The 21,058-nt window shown below is 43.6% G+C and overlaps 1 protein-coding gene across 2 annotated transcripts in view; it reads right to left on the reverse strand.

Annotated features, from left to right (window-relative positions):
- Nucleotides 1-19,239, reverse strand: part of FNDC3B (fibronectin type III domain containing 3B) — a 181,880-nt gene extending 162,641 nt beyond the window's left edge. The window contains exon 1 of one of the 2 annotated variants that reach the window (XM_086843403.1): nt 19,005-19,239. The gene's annotated coding sequence lies outside the window, so the exon portion shown is untranslated. Of the gene's footprint in view, nt 1-17,396; nt 17,804-19,004 lie in introns of those variants that run through there. The other variant, XM_086843404.1, reaches the window with a different exon arrangement.
- Between the last annotated feature and the right edge of the window lie 1,819 nt (nt 19,240-21,058).

Raw genomic sequence — 21,058 nt, forward strand, 5'->3', positions numbered from 1 at the left:
TGCTCTGACACATCTGCCCACAGGGCATAAAAAGAATAGAGCCAACAATGTAAGCAGAGAAATCTTTGTCCTTAGGTGACACTGAGGCAACCTACACATGCCAAAATTGTTGTGCAATTAGTATGTTCTTAATTCTGTACCCTTAGAGAAGTGTACTTAATCAAATGAAAACAACGTAATGCAAAATAAAGCAACCCAAGAACTAATTAGCTAAAAGATGTGGAATGGAAGCAAAATGAAGTGTCTAATTATATATCTTCAGTTCAGCTGTACAACACACTACAGACCTATAAAGAAAAACCATACCACTTGCTAATCTACTCTAAGCAATCCAACTAAACACCACTGCTGAATAAAACTGAAGAGAAAAAGTTGAAGTCTTTAACACAAAAATGGTTAAAGTCTTTCCAGTGAGTTTCACTGAATATTTTTAGTCCATTGAGGTTAAATGACAAACTTGAACTGAATTCACAAGATTCAAAGCCTCCTTTAAGACAATTTTATGCAAAACAATTAATTTGAAGACATTACATCCAAAAAAGGAGGTTTTTTTAAGGTTTTCTCCAATATCTGTAGAAATTGTATACTCTCCTGTATACTCAGCATTTATTCTCACAGCAGCATCTCAATCTGCAAAGTCATTAAGTCTCTTGAGAAACTGGACTGGTAATAATTCATCAGGGGATAATTTCTTTCAAAAACCTTCATTTCCATTACTGCATTTCTTTGCCTCTCAAACACACTCCAACACTGACATTCTCAATTGTGGATGTACAACCTAAACACAAGCTATCGAAGCTGATCAGATCACTGACAATTTTAACAGCTTAAAAACTCAAGTGTTTTAGGGATAAATGTCTTGAAAACAATGAAGCTCTGCTGATATGCATCAGAGAGAAGGCCACCTACATGCTTGTCAAATTCCCATTTTTGTTCCAACCTGAAAAACCACTACAGAAAACAAGCATCCACAGGAAGGTGAGGGAAACAAAAAAGGTAATGGAGCATTTCAGAGGATATGAAGTCCCCTGAGACATTTTTCCAAATTCAGTTTCATAGACACTAAGTGCCAAATACAATGAACATTTCTGAAGCTTTTTTCTGATAAGCTGGCTTTAGTTGTTTTCTTTTTAATTATATGTCACCATCACTACTTCAGTAACAACACCTAGCATCCCAAATCCTTCCAGGTGTCCTGGAAATAACACCAGCACATTCTGCAGAGAAATGCTGTAGCACTTGAAAATGGAAGTCTTTCCTTATAATATCAAAGCAACTGTTATAAAAATTAAGGCATTTGCAGTACAGCATACTAAATTCAATAAAATTCAGTCCTTGAGTAGGAATGCATGAATTTAATTCAATCAGATGGACTCTGGGCTCTTTCTCATTAGGAGTAAAATAGATTAAATGTCAGAGTATTTGCCAAGATATTATCAATAGTTTCGTGAAAATAATGAAGGTAAAAAGATTGGGCTTTTTTGAGTTGTCTTAAGTACAGTAATTTTCAATTTAAAGAGATTTTAAGGAAGACTTCAGAAAACCATTTTTAGAAATACTCAAGAAGCCTTAAGCTTCACTCAACATGCAAGTTCCCATCAAGCCACATTAACAGTCCTCTAAAAAACAGAATTAACCAAAAAGATGCTTGGAATTCCTTCTGCATTACACAGACCTTCCCATCTGCAGTCTGGCATCCCAGCTCTCTCTCATGCCTTCACTGAAATCCTTCAGCCAGCCTTGGGCAGACAAAGCCCGCTGCCAAAGCAGGGTGTCCCAGGATGTGAGTGAGGAACAGCAGCGAGGGGACAGCAGTCCCGGTGCAGGTGACCCTGTGGACCCCAGCTGAACTCAACTGAGCCCGCTGCTGGAAGGGCAGACCTCCACGTACACACACAGAGGGAAACAGGACCTGGGGGCTACATTCTTGGGTGGAAAAACCAAACAGATCTCATTAATTGTTGCTCCGTATCTCAGTCTTTCTTTTTTTTTTTTTTTTTTGGATGTGTCCCAGTAACTAAGATTTCCAACCAGCATATTAAAGTAGATGCTAATAATCTAATAGTTCTTTCCACCACCTGGAATCCAACACACACCTCTGCTTCTAAGGTACCTGTTACCTTTCTGTTATCCATTCATACCTTGGTATTCCAGCGTTAGAGTTGTGCCTGCACTTCAAAGCTTGCTATCCCTTCCCCCCTAAGGACAGGAGTAAAAGATCTGTGGACAAGCACTTCAAGTCAAACACACCCTTTGCTATTTCAGGCTCTAACATAAGCAGATTACAGCTCAGCTGTGTTCTGTCTGAACTTTTGTTTCTCTCTTGCCAATACTGCACTAATTATCCTTGAGAAAAGACAGACTTTAATTAACAAGAAATGACCAACTTTTATCTATAAACTCTTCCTTCCCATCCAAGTTCTGCCTCTAAGTAGCTATTAAACACCAAGTTTTAGCAGTGAGTAATAAGGAGATACCACACAGAGTTAAGGCAGAATTCAAACAAAGCAGGAGACACAGGTCATGGGGGCTGCCAGGGATGCCCTGTCCATGGGAGAGGCCAAGATGGACCCCTGCCCACGGCAGAGCCTTTTTCCAGACACAGTCCATGTGCTCCTGCTGCACACACTGTTACAGCCAGGCTGGGTGCCTGCTAGCCAGTGCAACCTGCTTTGCAGTGAGTAAATACGAAGACAGACAGATCTCTGTCTCAAGCTGTTGAGAGATCTTTCTTGATGCCCTTTCATACAGGCAATGTGCAAGCCCATCTCTTCAAACATGAGAAACAAAAGCAGAGACAGCTTCAAAGGAAGGAAAATTAGTTATTGGGACAGGTAGCTAAAATGAACACTGAAGGAGAACATGTAATTTATATGAAAACCAGGTAGTTGAGCTGGTTCTTTTAACTGGCACATCACCTGCTAAGGAGTCCTCAGAACAAGCTGTCCCACACACACAGCAGAGCAGTGAGAAGACAATGAGACTGCATCTGTAGCACTTTTGCACTTACCTTCTGTTAACCCTTCTCCTTCAGCATGGGAGGTGGTGCTCAGGCAGAACAACCACTGATGTTGATTTCAAACAGCACAAGTGCTAAAAGACCAGAAGACAAAGCACAATACACTTTTTGTCCATTTAACAAGGATGGCTCCCCTCTGCAGTCCACCCCAGCAGAACGTCCCTGCCTGCTGGGGAGCACTGGGGCAGCAGGCACAGGAGGTGTCCCAGGACACACTGTGCCCCACTCAGGTACAGCAGGAGCCTCACTTGACCCTCGCTGCCTGTGCCAGGATGGCCCTCAGCCAGCAGCAAGGGGAGACAGATATTCAAGGTTGGCTTCCAGAGCAGCCATGGGAGTTTGACTCACTGAGCCAAAACAAGAATAAAGGAGTGGGAGGCAGGACTGACCTTTCAGTAGCAGCACCAACTTAGGGCTGTGTCATCAGGGCACGAACTCACTCTGATGTGCATCAGTAGTATTTTATCTACTGATATGTACATGGAGCTGGATCTCAGCAGCTTCTTTTTTAATATCATTATGTTTAACTACTTGAAGTACTCTTCCAAGTTCTGTACGGCAGGCAAACACTTGTGAAACCATTTCCTTCCCCCAGTGACAACAACGTACTTAGAGAATTATTTGATTTACACCACAAACGGAATTCAAACATAGCTCAAGAGCAAAGAAAACTTCCTGCACCATACATACTTAACCTATATAAAATGTGTGAAAAAACCTCAATGTTTTATCATCCTTGTGACTTGTGCACTCAATACACAACAGCTGCAAGTTTCATCTTCACAAAGCCAGTCAGAATCATCCCATGAGAACTTTTGAATCACCACAGCAATCAAATGCTATTAGAGGGAGATTAATTGGAGTCAGTACACACAGTTTAGGTTTAGAACAACAAATGCTAATTTCCCAAAACTGATGAGAACTTAGGGGGAAAACAGAGTTCAAAAAATTTATCTACAATTGTAAGTGGTTTCTTTTTTCCAGAAAAAAGAACTTGAAAAATTATGATTCCCTTGTTTGACAAAGGGGGAAACTTAAACTAAAATCCTATCCTGATACTATGGTAAGAATAAAAATGTAATGCAGCATAAAAAGGGGTACAAGAGGGAAGCTAAGAATAGATAGTGAAAGTAGTACAGAAATTTGGTAAGTGAAACCAAGGCTAGAGTCAACACAAGTCAGACAAAGAAAAATAACCATGACTTGCAAGAAAACAGAAAATGAGCTGCATTCTAGAACAAACTAAGGAGGATTGAACTGTAATAGTGGCATAACCCCACTGCAAAACAGAAGCGAAAATAGGGCGAATAATGCAGAGGAAAATAATGTAACAAAGTCTTCCCTTTGGTATTTGGAAGAGCCACAAAATGCACTTGTTGACTTACCCTAGTGGGCAAGTCAGCCCCAAAATCTTTCAATTAAGTTTTGATTTGAGCTTTTAAAGAAGTCCCTGACCAACTGCCAACAACAGGACACACTGATGAAGAGGGATGGAGCAGAGAGAGACTGTGTTAACCCAGCACCAGCAGCCGAGAGGGAAGCAGGCTGCCCAGTGCAATTAGACCCCATTAGTAAGACACAACTTTCAGATAAAACAATCAAAAGTCAATGAAGGATTCCATTGATAAGAAATGCAAAGATAGGACATAATCAGCACTGTGGTTCTATATAAAACAGGTCCTGTCAAACAAATCCAAGTGCGGTTTCGGCCACGATTACACCTTTGGCTGGAGATAGCTGTGTTAGCACATGTGTGTTCCTTAGCCAGCGTCTCACCTAGTACCACGCAACACTGATAAAAGAGGTCACACTGCACAGTCAAAATGAAATCTCTCCAATGTATTAAGAGCTGGCCAGCCAACTGACCACAGATTAATCTGGGAGCTGATAACACTGGGTGTGAATCAGCCAGGGGGTGCAGACGTGCCCCACTGCCCAACACATGGCACAGCAGCCCTCTCAAAGAGCTGGAATTTTTATATGGTCCCAGGGCAAACAAGGACTGGATATTAAAGAACAGTAAGAACCAGTGAGCAGAAGCAGGAGCCAGGAAACTCAGAGTTGAGCACAACATTAGAAATGAAAATCCAAAGATTAGCTACTGAAGTAGATGGAATCAGCCAGGGGAAGTGAGCAGTATTTCCTCCTCTTATGGAAACATGACTTCATGTGCTCACCAGAAATATAAATTACAAGTAAGCCAGGATAACTTTATCCTTTCTAAAAAAGAACTATAACCTTACTAAATCAGGTATATGCTATACTGCCTACTGACAATTTTATTAGTTTGCAAAGACCTAGTTGGCATTTGTAAGGGAACAGTTCTTGTCCTCCTACCCACAGCAAGTCAGCCTTGCACAAAGGCTTCCTATAGATACAACATAATATGCTGAGCAGAAGGCAAGTAGTTATTGCCCTCTTGCCAAGGAAACCTCCTCCAGGAGAGGCTTTTAGAGGTAGGAACTGCACACAGGCACTTGTCAAGAGCTGTGTTGGGGAGGGAAACCCCTAGACATGTGCAGACCACTAGTAAGATTTCTAGTCCAGCCTCAACTGAAACAAGCCCCAAAGTATCTCCAGTATTTTTGCCTCTGTGTCTTGTTTTCTCAGCTGCAAAACGTGAATAATGAAACACATCACCCCTGTTAGTGCTCTGGTCTCTTCCAAGGGAAGAAGAACCAGTATACTGGTTATTCACCAGTGTTTATTTAATGATTTCCTACTAAAACTGACAGCCTGCCCTGGCCAGTAACACTAATTATCACTTCACAGGATCTGTTTGACTGTCCACATTAAAAACTACAGCTTTACACTGCAAGTTTTTTCATAGTGACCTTCCCAAATCAGGAAATGCTTAGCAGTTTGTGGGTGAGACAAACTAAACCACACTACCCAGCCAGCATTAAATAAAGCCCCACTGATCACTTCTGCTGTGCTGGCTCTGCCAACCTGCCCAGGGATGCTCCCTCTGCCCCTTTCCCAGCCAGGTTCTTCCAGTCAGCTCCTGGCCTCCCACCAGCCCTTTCAGTGGAAGCTGAGTTAGTTCTTGTTGCCTGTGTTAACTTTCCCCTGCCACAGTAGGCTGAAGTCCCATTGGAACGATAAAAATCAACTCCAACATACTCTGCACCAACTCAGCCACGACCGAGCAAGTGGCCACAATGTGAGATGCTGTTCCCAGTTGTTCCATTAACTCCCCAGTCAGAGCAGTTTTGAATTTAAAAAAAAAAAAAAAAAAAACAAGAAAAAAAACAAACCAAGAAAACCCAGTTTTAAGTGCACTGGCTTATTGTGATTTTTAATTAGCACCAGGATTTCAGATAGTGCACACCCATGGCCCCAGAAGGGGGGTGAGGGGAGTACGTGTGTGCGCTTGTGAAACCATTGTTCCTCCGTCAAATACAGCTCATCCTCCAGCCCATCCGAGTTCCCAGCTGCCCAGTCACACAACTTTTAAAAGTTCAACAGCTGGGTGTTTTATAACCCTGGAGAACTCCCAAGCCAATCCTTACGTCGCTGGCAAGGAGCCCTGGCCAAAGGCTGGGGACCCCGCGGGGTTCACCTTCCTCCTTCTGCTGCTGACAAAGGCAAAGTCCAGGCTCACAGCCCGGCACAGGCAAGGCAAAGTCCACACTCACACGCCCAGCACACTGTTTTGTAAGCAGCAAATGACAGAGGCATTGGGCAGTGGCTGGGATCCAGGATCTGCAACCATCTGCAAGTTTGCTTGGCTTTTGTTTCAATTTCCAGCGCTGATGGATAGAAACAAGCTCCCAGTTCTTGTGCATTAGCATAAAGACAATTAAAACTACTTTTACCCCCCAAGCAGCTCTAGAAAAAGCACATCACAAGTTTAAATGAGTGTTGATAATATACTTAAGTAAAACCTGACTCTTTAGGACAAAAAAAGACACCACCCCAAACAAAAACCTCAATTGTATCACAGAAAACAGCTTTGTCAACAAATTTCTGTGACTCCCGTTGCAGAAGAAAAGGCTCAGGTGAAAGTGTGCAGGACTCACTGCATCCTCCTCTCTCCAAAGAAACATTAATTTCTGCCTGACACAAAAGCATTTCTGCTGGGAAAGGGAACACCACAGGTCAGTATTAAAGCTATTTCAGTGTAGCTACCAAGCAATTAGCTGGATAATACCTTCTCTACATGATGATTTTTTCCTTTTCCAGAGTCCTGGTGCAAGCAGAACTAGCAATTTGCTGGTTTTACAGCCACTTCTGAAGTTGCAGATGACCAAATTTAAATTTTCCTTTCCTTATCAATGAAAGTATTTCTACTTTGGCACTGCACATTTGTTCACCAATTTAACTTTTTAAAAAAACCTTTACCTTGTATTTCAGTACAGCTTCCATCTTCTACCAGCAAACAAATTCAGACACTTTGATTTTTAAATATTTAAATTCACATTTGTATAAGCCTGACATTGTTACATTTTTTTTCCCCTAAGACAAAGTGTAAACAAAAATTTATCTTGCATTTTGATTTTGCTTTGAAGCCTGTGATTATCTGAAGAATTAACATACTCTTTCCTAGAGATTATCATTGGTAAAGTTTTGGATACAAACATCTCCACTTTGATAAGTGATCCACCGCTTTTGGAAAGTACCTTTATTATTTGACCTGATGTTCAAAGCTCTTTGAAAGCTGCCCATCTCCTTTCCTGGAACTATGCTACATCAGGACCTTCTACCAATAAAAGCAACAGAACATGAAAGTGAAATTCCATCAGGATTGCAGCCATACTGTTCAGTACATTAAAAAAATAAGGATTAGATTTATAAATTTTGCAGCTGAAATGAATGCTCATGGTACTTTTGTCAGAGTATATTCCAGGTTCTCTGTTCTCCCACTTGAAATCCATCTGCCAGTTGTACACTCCTTCGTATATGGAATATCACAGCCACATATTCTTTAATAGTCCTGCATTAAGCCCTTACATTAAAAGTACTTGGGTCTTTCTGCATGCCATAAGTTGGCTCCTGTTTAGATAGCTGGGCTGGGTTTTGGACTAAGCTGCTTGATAAATTCTAAAGAAGTTTTTATTTATTGACATCTTGCATCCACACATTCATCTGCCAGCACTGGCTTTTGGCTTAAAACAGTCCTGTATGCCTTCAGTGTTTACCTCTCTGATGGATTTAGAGATAGTAAAGTTCATTGGAACCTCTTTCCTGTTAAATATTTCTCCATCTCATCTTACGAGAAAGGCTTTCCACACTTCCAGTCATGCTTGTAACCCTCACCTGTAACTTTACCACTTCAGATTTACCCATCTTTCACCAACATAGGTGATCAGAATGCATACACTTTCCAAAACAAATCCCAGAAGGACTTGCAAAATAGAGTTTATCTCTCTTCCCATCTCTATTAAAAGCAAAATAAGATTCCCCCCTTGGGTGGGTACCTTTCTTCATGGCTGTATAACCACTATCAGACCACGTTCACACTCTGCTTGAGCAGTTGCACAACGAAATCTCCATATCTGCTTGAAGAAACTCCAGTGCTAATATTGATCACAAAGGTCAGGAAGAGCTGATGTTGGCAGAAAAACAAAGAAAACCTTTGTCTAATATACTAGAATAGATAAAAATTGTATTTATCTGTTTCTTCCTTCCAGCTGTGTATTTTGTGTATGAGATGAGAGAAGAATTGTTGCTTCCCTTTCTCATCTGCCAAATCCTTTCAAAAATGCACAAGTTGAACATTGCAAAACATTTTCTAAGAAAAGCAGGGATATGCAAAAATACTAAATCAGTGATGCTTTATACAATATGTAGCCAACATAAAATACTCACTGAAGAACCAGTCAAATCATCTGCAAAATTTTTAAGGAACGGTTTTCTTCATTTGAATCCCCTACACTTTGCATACAGCTCCCTCAAATTGTCTTGCACTTGCCAGGCAATAGGAGCAGGAGGAGGAACAAGGCAGGACCTCACTGCACCCCTGCCCAAGCAGAGAGAAACCTCCTGCCCAGCCAGCCATCCTGGGAGAACCCTTCAGGGAACCAGCAGACCACAGTTACACCTCACTGGCTCCACAGAGCCAAGACATTTTAAAAAAAATAAAATATGACACATCCATAATTAATGGAAAGTAACTCTTCCGAGGACAGAAGAGGAGGGAAGCTGACAGATCCAATCTGCCATCCCCATATACTTTCTAACTCAAATGCAAATCCTTTGCTTGCCATGTGAGGTTAGCCCAGGCAGCAGGCCAAGGCTTCGCTTTTCCCTCCCCAAGTGAAAGGACAGATCTGCCGCTGCCACGTCGCTCACGCAGAGCCAGAGAGCAGCACCTCATCCCCACCCAGCAGTGCCCACAGCTCTGCAGCTGCAGCACCACCACGTCACAGCTGCTAACCAGGCTGGATCACATCTGCTCAAAGGTGGTGTTATCACTGCCCAAGTCAACTCAGTCGCCTAAGACTGTATTATTGTATTTGCTTCTATTTCATTGTGAGAGAACGTCATGGAACCTTAAATTACAGCGGGGCCAATAATAATAATACACTTAGTCTACTTGCAAACTAAGCCAGTCAATACTATTTTCCATTTCTTCACATATCCGTATTTTCTCCATCCCAATTCTCACATTTCACTCACCTTCCTCCCCTTGCATTTACCCAACAATTGAAGTTACACCAAAATCACTACACTGTAGTCTAGAAAAATCTAACAAAGGAAAAAGGGAACAGAGAAATAAGGATTCACTAAGACAGACCAGGAAGGACTCAGATGTGCTAGCAAGGGCAGGACTGATGGTTTAGAGGGTCTGAGAAACAGAAAAAACTTTTCTCAGCAACATTTTAGAGCATAATATAATCCTTTCTGACTGTATGATCACAAAATGCCAAAAGGAAGTGAAACCGTTGATGTCTAACTTCAGAGTTTTAGATCCACAAATATTGCCTTTACAGTAACATAGCAGCTCTCACACATCCAGTGAAGCAACCCATTCAGACCCCAAGAAAAATTCAAGTGTAGCCACCTTGTTCGTTACACAGATTGTGGTTACAGAAGTATCTGAATGACTTGACTCTTAGGTTTTATCCAGAAGCAGCCGCTGTGGAAGAGATCAGAGATCCTTTTGGTTGCACTCGGCAGAATTGCCTAATTTCCACCACATCACCATTTCCTGCCCACTGAACAAGGCAGCTGGAACAGCTGGACAAGCACATCCAGCTCTGTTAACTGAGAGGGGAAAGGGTAAAGATAAAACACCACACACTCGAGAGCTTACAGAGAGAAGGCACTTAAATTAGGTAACAAGACAATTCCTTTCTGTTTCTCATATCCTCGCAGTTGTGGGCGTACAGTGTCCTGACTGCTGCTTTCAGTGCTCACTGACCCGAGGAACAGCCTTCAAGTCAACAAAAAGTTTGCACTGTATGTCTAACAAAGTCACAGAGGATGTTTATGTTTTCTGCAATCACTAAAAGCACCGCTGAACTTAACAAGCAATAATAAAGATCTGTTAGAGCAGCATATGGAGTTGCAAAAATAAACATGTGCCGAGCAGAATGGAACAAGTTAATTTCACCACCAGCTGACACACACGAAACAAGGATTAAGGCTCAGATCATAGACCCAGGTTTGGGTTGAAAAGTACCATAAAGACCTCGTAGTTCCAACCCTCTGTCACAGGCAGGGACACTTTCCACTATCCCAGGTTGCTCCAAGCCCTGTTCAACCCTGAACACTTCCAGGGATGGGGCAGCCACAGCTCCTCTGGGAAACCTCTGCCAGTCTCACCACCCTCATCGTAAAAAATTTCTTCCTAGTATCTAAGCTAAATCTATCCCTTTGGTCACTTTTCTCCACTTTTATGTCAAACTGCAGAACTTTTGCTTTGTGGAAAAATCCCAGAATTCCTCTTTAGTCATAAGTGTTCTTGTGCATTGGTTATGGTCAGCTAAGAATAATGTAACCTGCATGTTCAATAATACCAAGTAAGAGTGAGACCCTAGACCTTCATAAAGCAAAACTGGTGTCTGTGATGTAGTACTGAAATTCTTAGGGAACCTTATGCTGCTTCCTTTTTATGGCATTTTCACTTCCTGGCATGGAACAGCTGAGTGCTGCCCAGTACTCCACAACAGTCACCCAAAAAGACATTATCTGGGTCTCTGGTGAAATCCATAGGATATTTCTTACTTCTGAATATGACATTATTACCTAACCAACATCTAAGTTAACCACAATAGGAAATACAAAGTCATTTTGGGTTGATCCTTTTAAGGCTTCTGTTTGACTTCTGTTGTTTTTGAGGTCCTGCTAAACTAAAATATAATTCAGTTTTATAACAAATAAACCAAAAGGACAGCATACAAATAGAAAGCTACATAAGGAGACATTGTGGGAATGAACTACCTACCTGCCTGAGTGCAAGCAAAACACAGATGTATCAGAAAACCAGGCTTCATTCTGCTTATTCTAGGTGTTTTATCAGCATTATCACAGACTAAGAAAGTATCTACAGCAGCCTAAACAACAAACTTCTAATTAGAGAACAGTGAGGAATTGACTGTCAAACTGATTTATGAACATATGAACTTGTACCCTGAAATGCCATAAAATTAACCCTTTATCCTCAAAACATCCAACATACATTTCCTACCAGTACAAAAGGAGGTTGAACTCATCAGAGCTGACAGCCTGAAGGGTCAGAGTGCACAGAGAGCAGGGGCCACTCTTTTGGCTATCGAGACATTTTGAAATGATCCAGAATCTTAAGTGTTGCTTCACTCCATAATTTCTACAGGGGATTATTTGTGACATTTTCTCTGCTCCTCCAAGCCACGTAAGGTCACGCATTTAAGAGGAGACAACATATGTACATGTTCAGACATCAACACAGACATAGTGAAGCACCACTTAACTATGATTTATACTGAATTGAGATTTATTTTCTACCATCCCTTTCTCTTTTCCATAACACCACCAACTTTCTGCAACTCACCCTGCTTCTGGGTTACTCTCCAAGCCTAAGTTCTCCACAGACCATGTGCAGTTTAACTCCTTCCAACGCTGCCTCTTACACATGACAGCCAAAACACGAGGCCACCTCACTATAGCGCCGATCTCTTATTTCCTTCCTTATAAGAACACCCTTGCCAACCAAGCCAGGAAACTTGTGACCCACTCCTCAGAAGCAGCTTTTGAAGATGGATTTTCCCTCCTTGTATAGATGCTGGGACCTGTACCATCAACCTCAACCTATGATCCAAGAAGCAGTGCTTGTGGTCCTGTCAGATCAGGCCACTTCAACTCTTTGAAGCACATGAGGACCACACTCCAGAGCCTTCCTGGGTGATTGGTACCCACTTTGGGTACCTGGGCTGCAGTGCTGGGCACACCCCACTGCACATGGGGATGGACACGTTCCTCCCACCCAGCAGCCTCACATCCACATGCCTGCACTTTTAGTCATGCAAAGGCCACACGTCACAAGCAGTGGGTGAACAAGAGCATGAAGTCAAAGGGAAGAGGACAGAAGGGAATGCAGTGTTCCACAAACACAGATCTGCTGCCCCTCCCTCACCCACATCTGAAGCATTCAAGAAAAGCCAGCTAAGAGCAAACATTGTGCCAAATTAAGTATTGTGTCTCCAGCTGCTCAGTGCCCCAGACACATGGACTGTCAGACGGGTTGCTCAGGTGGGACACTTCTCCTGTGACCAAATGCTGCACCCCAAGCCCCCAGCCTGCATGGCTGAGGATCACCTTGAAAAGCTGTGCAACCAAAAGAACATAAATCATGCAGAGAGAATTCAAAGAAAAACCCTGTTGTAGTATCAGAAATCATGGATGGCTAACAAATAAGTGTATTAAAGAAAGGATGGGCAAGTGGGACATTGAGAAAAGCAGATCTCGGAATAAAAAAACCCCAAAAAACCTCACTAAAGCAGAATCCAATTCCATAAAAATCCAGAGTAAGAAACAGTAGTTTTCTTTTATTTGCTTTTCTTTGAGCTGCCACAGCTTCTCACACTTTCCAGCATTCAAAAATAAAGGCTTGTTGCCCTCTCCTCCCCAGGGTAGGCTTTGAAAACAAATTTCCTAGTTAACCTGCCAAAACAGAAGATGTGATAGCAGGTGAACATCCCTCTGCCCTGCTCAGGGGATGACTCAGTGGAAATCAACCCTCAAGAAACGTGTTACCATCCTTCAGACAATTCAACCAAAGAGGAACAAATCCCTCACCTTAAAACTCTTGGCTTCCAAATTAGCCACAGTTCAATACAGGACTGTATAATAGAGGAACACTAACACATTTTGGGGAAAATCTATAGCTTATTTTTAACCCTTTTTCAATTTTTTTATACAGTTAATAAAAACATATCTCCTAACAAGACTATAAAATCATTTTCTCAGAGATTTAGAGTAGCACAAAAGAACAGGACATTAGCATGTTCTAAACAAAGTGAAGTAAGAACTGGTGGAAACAAGACCAACATTTTAACTGTTCAAGCCAGCCAAACACACCCCTCAAAGCCAAACACCAATTACCATCTGCTACAAGAACAGAAAATGTACAAGATGTATGCACCTAGGTCCCAAACTTGCATCCAGTTCAAATATATCTAGAAGAATCACATACATAGTGTATTACAATTTGCCTTATCTTGTCACAAAAGGAGGATTTTTTTCCACTTCAACCTAAGCCATTATTTCTGATACTTTAACATCATATGAAAGACAAAATACTGAGTCCCCCAGTAAAGCAACACCCTTCATCGAGTCAGTCAAGCCAAAACCACACCTTTGCTTTTCAAGCTCACCATTTCTACCAGTACTTATATAAAAAAAAAACAAAACAAAACCAAAACACAACACTATTTGAACATTATAGACCCCAAAATATTCCACAAGCTCTGCAGTTCTCACTGGGTCTCTTCTGCTCTGTTAATTCATTCTAATGAAGTGATGCTTCTGGTTGCCATACATTTGGTAGTATCAAAACACTAGGGGTAATTTTTTCCTTTCTGTGAGTTGACATCACGTGAGCCCACAAAAAATACAGGCTGACCAGAAGGAAACCTACCCAGTGCCCTCATTATCCACAAATGCTTTCATCTTTTTTTCTCTGCTGCATTATTCCACATCAATAAATAAGGAGCAGAGCAATGCATAACACTGAGTAACATACCCAGATCAGTTCAAGTGTGTGCAAGCATAAGGTCGCTTATGTTACATGAATTGTCATTGAACAGGGACATACTTCTACAACAAAGGCAAGTTATAAAGTGGAATGAATTCTTTCAGTTAACTAACCATACACTAAAGGAAAATGGTAAGGTCATCCTGAAACAAATCAGAAAAACTCTCTACTCCCACGCTGTTTCTGCTATCAAGGTCCAAAATAATCACTCCATCTTACTTCACCACAGTTTTGGGCTTGACTAAAGAATTACTCAGAAATATTTGGGGCAAAAGATAACACTGGGATTTAGGTTATAAACACTGGCAATTTATTAGTGGGTGAGTGGAAAACAGGGAGCAACCATGTAAAATCGACACAGCTGCACAGAGGCACAGAAAACCTACAAACTAAGCAGAGCAGATTGATTTCGCTAGTTTAGATTAAAAGCATAGGGAAATCTGTCCACAGCATCCCAAGCATTTCTGAGGGTGGCAAGGGTCAGCTAAAATTGTTGCTTATTGAAGTTTTTATTAACCTCTTGAAAGGAATTTCTTTCTCTCTTTTCAAAGCATTCCATATGAAACAATCCTGGAAGCATGAAGTATATGTTTAAGTACATGTATACACACATTCTATTATTAGAGCCCTTTGCAAGGACCTAATAATAGAAATGTCCATAATTATGTATAAGGCAATACTAAGAGACCAGGATGTAAAGCATGTTTTAAGGTATTTGCATTGCTGCCACAGAATTGCCATACACTAGCTCAACACAATAAAATCAGACAGGCTTATCACCTTCATCTCCAGAGAATTCAAGTATTTGCTTTCAGTTATTCTACATCTAACAAATAACAAGATAAACCAAAACACAACAGCAGAAACTTCTCTCCTGAATCCATCTTGTCATTGCACTGAGTACCTTCTAGAATGAGGAGCAGATGCCAGAACAAGCAAATGCCACATATCAGTATTAGCTGCAGTTTTGTATTCTCAAAAAAAAAACAACATATAAAATATATACTTAATTACCGAGGAACTGTTTGTTGCTTTGTATTATGAAACTGACACTATACATAGATGCAGCTTACTAAGCAGAGTATCCACATGGCAATTTTCAGTATATCACCATTATAAACTGTCACCACTAGAAAAACAAATAGAGAATGTTTCTCATGCTGTTGGGTTTTTGTCTGTTATCTGCTAACAAACACCACAATTTGCTTGTAAACAAAGGATTCCTCAGATGAAATGCAGAAAGTGTGTCACTGGAGAAGCCCTACATTTTAACCTCTAAGCTCAAGGAAACCCATCCTTTTCCCAATTAAAAGCACCACAAAGATTTGCTCAAAGCTGCGCTACCTGGGACCTCCAGGGAATATTCCTGCTCAAGAACCGACTTTAACGCAGACAGCGTTTTCCTTGTGTACTTGCTCAACAGCACCGTCATTTTTCATCCAGAGAAAAGCACAAATTTAACATCCACAGCAGCATTTCTGAAAAGCAACTCATCTCTCCAACACTGTTGCAAATTCCACAATAAATCACATTTAATTAGTTTGTGCCTTTTTTTTTTTTTCCCTGGCTGTCTGGAATCCAACAGCGAGCAGGCTTCCAACTTTAATTTTGCAAAGAGGTGCTTAGAATAAACTGATAAAAACGCCAACCACCACGTCCCCACTGGAAGCTGTTTGGAGTTATCTGCTCGCTGACACACCAGCATTCCTGCCTGTAGATGGCTTTTCACCGCTGTGTATCCAGCGGCTCCTATTTCCACTGCCTTGTTTGAAGAACTTTCCTCTTCCCACATACCTTCCATCTCCAGGGACAGATCACACAGGGACACTAAACCTTGGCCGTAAACAACACGAGTTTTGATACTGCTGTTTCTAAAGGATCCTCCACCACTCAGCAGTGCAGAAACAATCACTGAGGCACAAATCCTCTGGGCAACACTTGAGAAACTCTTTGCCTCGCCAGTATTTTGCACAGCTGAGATTTACACAGGGCTCTGCTGGCTTCTTCGGCTATTTATTTTATTTGCTGTACACTAAAGGCTACTGCAAACAAATGGGATTTCGATAACTTGCGGCACGTTGCTCAAAACAGTTCCAGTGCACTGGGACACTACTTCCAGACTTTAAACCCAGGAGCCACATCCTTGGTGTCCCAAACTGCCACTCCAGGTGCTCCAAAGAGGCCACTCCATCTTCCCTCATGTTTTTTCTTTGGAAGGAAGTGGCAGACTACAGTGAAGAGAAAAGCACTGTGGAGAGTAATTTGTTTAATTCAGCTGTGTTCAGGCTCTGGGACATTTATTTATGTATTTGTATTTATGTATTTAGTAGGCATTTAGCCTCTCACTAAAAATATTTATTTACACTGTAAATGTTGGTTCTGACAACCCACATTTTTGACAGAAGAGTCAGTTATACTTATTAGAAAGTTCATGGACACAGCCACACATGCAGAAGTTTGCTGCATGGTCTGTATATATTTTCTCACACAGATTTATGAACTGCAGAAGTTTGACTGCCCTAAACTGCTTCTCCTTCTCAGAGGACATAAAGGAAACTATAAAGTGAGGAGAAAAAAGCCAAATTCTCTGCTAAGTAAGAGGTATGATGGAGAAAACTTCTTTCAGTTCCCTAAATACTACACATAGAAAAAAAAGTGCCAGAATAAACACATTTCAGACTGGAAGTTACAAACTTTTCTGAGACTAAAGATAATGCAGTATGGAGTTACAGCTCTGAGCTTCTTGGCTATAGCAGAAAATCAGCTTATTTTGGCTGCTAACTACCTTCATTTCTTATCCTTTGGCCAACTATAGGCTAACAGTATGAAAAAACCAGCAGTGACCTCAAACGCAAACCAGATGAATCCCAAATGCACAAAATTTAAAAAAAAAAAAAAAAAAGGAAAGAAAAACAAAAGAAAAACATATCACCTTCCACACAGACTCATCTCTGAGCTACATTATAAGAATAAAGTAGCTAAAAGATACTGAACTGGGAAGAACAATACACGATACTTCTGTGGCAGCAGACGTTTCTGCCACAGCAGGGTCCCAACACAACCACAAATCACAACTGCTTTGAAACTAACGAGAGGGAACCACAGAAGTGCTGAAGATTAAGAGAAAAGCACTAACAGACCGCTTCTGTGCGAGACCCGAAATGACCCCGGGAATAGGGCCAAGAATCATTTTCTTACTGGTAGCACCGGCAGCGAATTCTCCGACTGCTGAGAAAGACACACGGGCCGTAGGTGAGCCACACCGGCGGTGAACAGGGCAAGAGGAGCAAGATGCTTCCAGTCAGGAGACAGCCCTTGGCCCATTCCTGAGGTTTATGGAAGCGATGCCTTTATCTGGATTTCCAGCCAAGCACACATTGTGTCATCCGTGTCCAGAGCAGCCGCTCCCCATTAGAACAAAGCGCAGACCCAGACCAGTATAGGCACTGAGGCACTGCCAGGCCTGGCACTCTCAACCTTTTGTTGTAAGCAAGCTCTGCTACAAAAAATAAAAAAAAAAGGTTGAGAAATAGTGTTCTACACTTAAAAATCTGTGGAAGTTTGAAATGCCATTACCTAGCACATTGTTCAACTCGAGTTAGACTGGTTTGGCACCTTTCAGGAACGCACCGGCTGAGCCCTGTGTTCGGCAGGGTAAGCGGTTAAGGGATACAGCAGCTGTGGTTAGGGCACAGGTAACTGGGATACGTGAATCCTGTTCTCACAGACCCAGCACGCAGCTCAAATAAATAAAAAAAAATAAAAAAAAAATTTAAAAGCCAACAAGGAGCTCCAATCTCTCCATATCTCTGTTCCTCCTCAGCCCCCGTGATGGGGTAACTACCCCTTTAAGACAAGTACTTTTATATACTCAAAGGACACAAAGAAATGCAAATGAAATACAAAATTACTAATATGGAGAGAGTCAGGCTTGCCCCGCGCCTTCAATTCTACAAATATAGATGGGATAAATGGTTCATTACATTTAACTCCAAGCCGCACTACCTCCGCCAAAACCTTATTTAAATAGAACGTTTCTGAGAACCGGGAAAGGGGGGGATGCAGCTGTGCTCTTAACCTAAGAGAGGTTAAGCTTTTAAAAAGAGTTGTTCTTTTTTCACTCCGTCTGCTGGTCGCATGCCATTTTAAAAAGGTGTCTGGCAAGCAAAAATAAAAAGTTTCCAGGGCTTTCCTTCCCCAAGCCGCCTCTGCCAGGAGCCGGGCGGGGAGGACGGGGCCGAGAGAAGACGGTCGCGCCTTCCTCCAGCTTTTTCCCCAACATGCCCTCTGGATCCCGACGTTCTGGAGGCGGAGGAGCCCCCGGTTCCTCCACCTGCCCTCACCCCCGGCCGGGCAGCGGGGCTGCGGAGCGGGGAGCGGCTCGGGGGTGCCAGGGGCAGGCGCCCCGCACACACCCGCGGTGCCCGCGGCCCCCGCCAGCACCGACCGCTCCCGCACTTCTCCTCCGGGAGCCGCAGCGGGCGGGGAGGGCGGTGGCGATGACAGCGGCCGGGCCGGCCGCCCCTAGGGACGGCCGGGCGGTGCTGGAGCGCCCGTCCCGCCGCCAGCCCCGAGCGCGGCCGCTCCCGCCCGCCCGCCGGGCGCTCCCCGCGGCGGGGGGAGCCGGCGGGGCGGGGAGAGAAACTTTCCACCGAGTGCGGCCGCGTCCCGCCGCCGAACAAAAGAGCCGGGACCGGGAGAGGCGCCGCGGGGCGGGGGACGCGGCTGCCCGGCGCTCGGAGCGCGGCGGAGCCGCGGGGCTCCCCGCCCGGCACCCGCTTCCCCGCAGCGCCGCCGCGTCCTTACCTGCGGGAGGGCGGTGCGGGGCGGCGAGTCCCGGTTAGCTGGAGCGACTGCCGGGAGGGCTCGGCGGGGATTCCGCCATGTCAGTGATGTCGGCACCACATGGGGCCCCGGCCGGCCCTCGCTACCGCGCACTCTGGAGTAGCGGCTCCCGCCGAAAAGACGGCCGAGGCGGGCGTGGGACTGCGGCCAGCCCCGCTGCCGCCCCGCCTCCGCGCCGCCGGGGCGGGGGCTCCGTGAGGGGCGGGCATGGCGCCCGGCCCCTCGGCCTCGCCCCGCTCCCGTTCCCGTTCCCGTTCCGTCGTGTCCGCCCGCCGTGTCCGCCGCCGTCCGCTCATCGCTACTTAGAATCGTAGAACAATAGGATTAGAGAATCATCGAGGTTCGAGATGATCCGGCCCAGCCGCCCGCCCGGCAGCGCCGCCGTAACTCCTAAACCGCATCGCCCAGCGCCAGCTGCGGGCGCCTCTTGAACACCTCCGGGCACGGTGACTCCACCGCCGTCCGTTTCAGTGGCACACCACCCTAAAAGTAAAACATTTGTTTCTAGCGTCTAATCTGAATCTCCCCTATTTCAGCTTAAGGCTGTTTTCCTCTAGTCCTCTCGCTGCAGGTGCGGGAGAAAAGAGCATCCCCCAGCTGGCTACAGTCTCCTTTCAGGGACTTGTAGAGAGGGATGAGGTCTCACCTGATCCTCCTCTTCTCCAGATTAAATAAACCCTCCCACAGCTGTTCATCACAAGAAATGTTTTCTAGACCCTTCACTTACTGCCGAATATCTCCCTGGAGCACACATCACCCACCGAGCCTCTGCCTGTCCACCCAGCCCTGGCAGGAGTGTCTGCTTGTGATGGATGTTGGGAAGTTGTCACCAAAATGCCATTTCTGACAGGGTAGCCGTTTGCCCAAGATGTTCCAGCCTGGGGTCGGTGCATGTCCCCATCTGTGTCCTTCCCTTGGCGTCTGCCGCGGGTTGCTGCAAAGGCAAGGCCTGTGCTCCCATCAGTGTGGTCATTCCTACGTTCCCATCAGCTGGGAGCAAGGAGGAAAAGCTCTAGGCAATATTTTTCAGGGCTAAAGAAATGCTCTGACTTATTAAATTGTACTTATTTGATTGTCCTAAAGAAGAGAAATTTATCCCTGGCTCTGGCAGAGAGCCCCAAGGAGGGGCCATGGTGGTCATTCACCTCCCAGCACTGCATCCCAGCCATGGGGGAATCATAACTGGGGCTTTAATCTGGTTACAGGAAAAGCTTAAAATAGGGCTTGGCCTTACCCCCACCGCAGATCGCAGCCGTGCTATGAAGGGTCTTTTGATTTAGCCTTGGTCCTTGGGGAAACCAACCTTCCTCTGCAGGAGCTCATCGCCCACACGTCCTGTGCTCTGCCTTCTCTCCATCACTATATTCTCAGTGTTACCTTTCCCATCAGCTTTTATCAATGATTGATCCACTTTATCTACCACAGCAAGGTTTCCTTTCAAAAACTGGAAAACCCTCTGGAGTCTGAGGCAGCCCAGGTGTATTTTCTTCAGCTTCCATTAAAATACCAACACAAATATTTTTTCCCATAGGACTCCTTGATGTTCTGTTTCTTGCTTGAAACATACACTAAAGAAAAATCAGTTTGGCATTAAAGCTGTATAAATGTATCATGCCCAAACAGGCTATGTTTAGGGCTATTTTGTACATGACTAAAACCCAGAAAAATTAAAATAAAGTTATCTGAAATAGATAATTCCTATGAAAATAACAAATAGGCAATTTTCCCATGGGAAAGCTTTTTCAATGTGGAATGGTCAGCCAGCACTAAGTATTGTTTGTCGTTAATTGCAAAAACTTTTGTAATGCATAAAATCTAAAAGTAGAAAAATGTTTTGTTTTATTATTGACCCAAAACACGCAAACTTTTTGATGGTCCTGGATAGAGTTACAGACCAGATGAGATTAATTATTCACTAGGGTTGCAAAGACTTTACTTGGTCTCATAGACAGTTTTGTAAAAAAAAAAAGAGAGAGAAAGGACAGTAAAGGCATTGGTTTAGAAGGGAAAAAGTC

Source organism: Cyanistes caeruleus, chromosome 10 (assembly GCF_971803275.1).
Source record: "Cyanistes caeruleus chromosome 10, bCyaCae1.hap1.1, whole genome shotgun sequence".
NCBI classification, from domain to species: Eukaryota; Metazoa; Chordata; class Aves; order Passeriformes; family Paridae; genus Cyanistes; species Cyanistes caeruleus.